Below are 3,688 nucleotides of genomic sequence, written 5' to 3'. Positions count from 1 at the left end.
CATTCAAACACTAGGGCCAATTTAGTGTTGCCAATCAACCTATCCCCAGGTGCATGTCTTTGGAAGTGGGAGGAAGCCGGAGTACCCGGAGGGAACCCACGCATTCACGGGGAGAACATGCAAACTCCACACAGGAAGATCCCGAGCCTGGATTTGAACCCAGGACTGCAGGAACTTCGTATTGTGAGGCAGACGCACTAACCCCTCTGCCACCGTGAAGCCCTAAGTTGGAAATTGCATTGCAATATTAATTGGCAGGCTTAAATAAGTATTAAAAATCTCAATAATTATCAATATTGATCAATATAAAAAATATTTATCGTGATACAGTTTTCAGGCATTTCGTCCATCCCTGATACGAAGCGCTATTGACAGAGGCTCAATGGCAAGAGCAAAAAGCAATGGGCTCAGGGGCATACCTGCCATGTCGAACAGTGAAGGCAAACAAATTCAGACTGAATAATATTTGCCCTGGGGGGTCCTCTGGAGACGGCCGCTGATGTTGGCGGTGCCGCTCCAACCCGGTCCGCCATTGACTGCAGAATCTGGGTCTGTTAGGCCGGCTGGAGTCAGACCGCCTCTATTTGCTGTTGGCTGACCGCCATCACCTCTGCAAAATTGCGCCCCAACGCTGCCAGTGCGTCGGGGGTTGTCATCTTTTCTTGGTGATCAGGTTTATTTGGGTGCCAATATGTCGAAGTTCCCCTCTAGTGGGTTCTCCTGACCACCACACACTGGCACGAGATCCTGGTATTCTGGATTCTATAATGTTTTATTAAGTACACTCTGCGGCAAACGCACTCGACTTTTCAGCCTCAGTCTCTCTTGCTGCTCTGTTCGGCTCTCCAGCGTGTCTCTCACTCTCACTCTCTCTCTCTCTCTCTCTCTCTCTCTCTCTCTCTCCAACTCCAAAAACGTGTCTCGGTCCGGGTGTTGCTAATAAGGGCGACAAATGATTAGATAACCAGTCCCAGCTGGCTTCGAGGCCGGTCCTTACACATCGTGCTCCGCGGCAGACCCACAGACCACACCCCCTTCACAGAGAAGTAGAATACAAGTTCTCTACAGAGATGTGTTTTGTGTCAAACTGGTCAATTTATTTTTCCTGAGGTATTTTTTATAACTTTATAGGATGGTATCTCCCCCCTAATGTATGGCCTTTAGCACCTCCCCAGAGTACAGAAGCTAACATCCCGGAAGTCTGGTTTAACAGCACAAAAAAAAAAAAACTAAATCCACAAAGTCCTCATTTATAAGTAATTGTCTATTTAGATGCCTTGGCACACGTGTAGTTGTCAAGGTTTTTAAAGAAATAAATCAATTTAAATATAAGCATGATCAGAGAAAACGATTGTATCGTATTTGCATATGGATACAGATGAAAGTAATTATCAACTTAAAATAGTCAATGCGGGTGAAAGTGTGATGGACGTTAGAAAATCAAATAATATTGCCTTCTTGAGGCATTAAAAAAATGGCCAACATCTGAAACAGAAAATTCTTCCAAGAACGACTGACGGTGGGCAAATTTTGAGTGATCGAGTCAACAGTTAAAGTCTCTTCCTAATAGTACATTGATAAGTCAGGGTGATTTAGAAAAATAATTGTCTCAACATGGTGTCACTGTCATAGTTGTGAGCATAAACAATAAAGATGGCTACTGCGGCATTGGAAATCTGGCCAATGATGATAGCATACCTCGTACCATTGGGATCAGAAATTCTATTCGAGTTTACAAAAAGAACATATTTATGTGGCAAAATAGCAACTCCCCTTGATTTGACTGAAAATTGAAAGCGATAAGTCTATCATATCCATCCTCTCCTTAGCCTCAAGTGATCAGAAAGTTTAAGATGAGTCTGCTGCAAGATTACCTGAGATGACAGAGGTCATGTAAAATCTTACTTCTTTTTAAAGGATTATTTAGCTTTTTGCAATTAAAACTGGTAAACCTAATGACACACCCGCCAGACGTCGCTGTTAGATTAGGCTGGGTCATAGCAAAAAAGTACATCATACATCAAATTTACAATATACAAAAATGCAAGTCTGTGGTAAAACTAAAAAAAATAAGCTTGACTGATGCACATAAAAGCTTTCACAGAAGCAACCCTCTACACTGCGTGCGTGCAACACAGCAGGCGGCAAAAATGTGACATTTTTTTGCAAATAAAGTGCACTATGGTATATATCTGAATAAGATGAAAAAAGGCCATTTAATTACAGCTTACTATGAAAACCTATTACTTCAATCGAATGAGAAAAATATATATGAAGAAGACAGATATACAAACCCCGTTTCCATATGAGTTGGGAAATTGTGTTAGATGTAAATATAAACGGAATACAATGATTTGCAAATCCTTTTCAACCCATATTCAGTTGAATGCACTACAAAGACAAGATATTTGATGTTCAAATGCATAAACTTTATTTATTTTTGCAAATAATAATCAACTTAGAATTTCATGGCTGCAACATGTGCCAAAGTAGTTGGGAAAGGGCATGTTCACCACTGTGTCACATCACCTTTTTTTTTACAACACTCAATAAACATTAGGGAACTGAAGAAACTAATTGTTGAAGCTTTGAAATTGGAATTCATTCCCATTCTTGTTTTATGTAGAGCTTCAGTCGTTCAACAGTCCCGGATCTTCGATGTCGTATTTTACGCTTAATAATGCACCACACATTTTGATGGGAGACAGGTCTGAACTACAGGCGGGCCAGGAAAGTACCCGCACTCTTTTTTTATGAAGCCGCGCTGTTGTAACACTTGTCTTGCTGAAATAAGCAGGGGCGTCCATTATAACGTTGCTTGGATGACAACACATGTTGCTCCAAAACCTGTATGGACCTTTCAGCATTAATGGTGACAGATGTGTAAGTTACCCATGCCTTGGGCAGTAATACACCCCATACCATCACAGATGCTGGCTTTTAAACTTTGCGCCTATAACAATCCGAATGGTTATTTTCCTCTTTGTTCTGGAGGACACCACGTCCTCCGTTTCGAAATATAATTTGAAATGTGGACTCGTCAGACTACAGAACACCTTTCCACTTTGCATTAGTCCATCTTAGGTGAGCTCGGGCCCAGCCAAGCCGGTGCCGCGCTCGGGAATCATTGTGGTGATAATTCCAACCCTTGATGCTGAGTGCCAAGCAGGGAGGTTAACGGGTCTCATTTTTTACAGTCTTTGGTATGACTTGGCCGGGGTTTGAGCTCACGACCTACTGATCTCAGGGCGGACACTTTAATCAGAATAGTTTTTATTGCCATTGTTTAAAAACGGGTTCACAAACTAAGAATTTTTCTTGGTGCAATAACCTCTAGAATGGATCTATAATGGTTGCGATTTATAAGTAAACATTGATTGATTGATTGATTGATTTCTCCTCTGACAACAGATTTAAGATTGTCGGCTCGCATTTCGTCCATCTTCTGACTTATCCACTTACAGAGGGCCGAGTCAATGATCGTCTTTTCCACGGTATCTGGATCCAGAGACACACAAGGCCCGGAGCGGCCTGGCTTGTCGGATTTTCCTCGGCCAGACAAAGCGGAATTCACAGGCGCAACCCCCAAAAAAGAATCTGCACACGCCAGATCAGTAAGAAGTATGGTAGGGTTGACGGCTGAATTTGTAAAAATGCCAATAAAATATGAGAAAGGTCCACGGAGCCC

Source organism: Nerophis ophidion, linkage group LG02 (assembly GCF_033978795.1).
Source record: "Nerophis ophidion isolate RoL-2023_Sa linkage group LG02, RoL_Noph_v1.0, whole genome shotgun sequence".
NCBI classification, from domain to species: Eukaryota; Metazoa; Chordata; class Actinopteri; order Syngnathiformes; family Syngnathidae; genus Nerophis; species Nerophis ophidion.
This window is presented reverse-complemented; position numbering follows the sequence as displayed.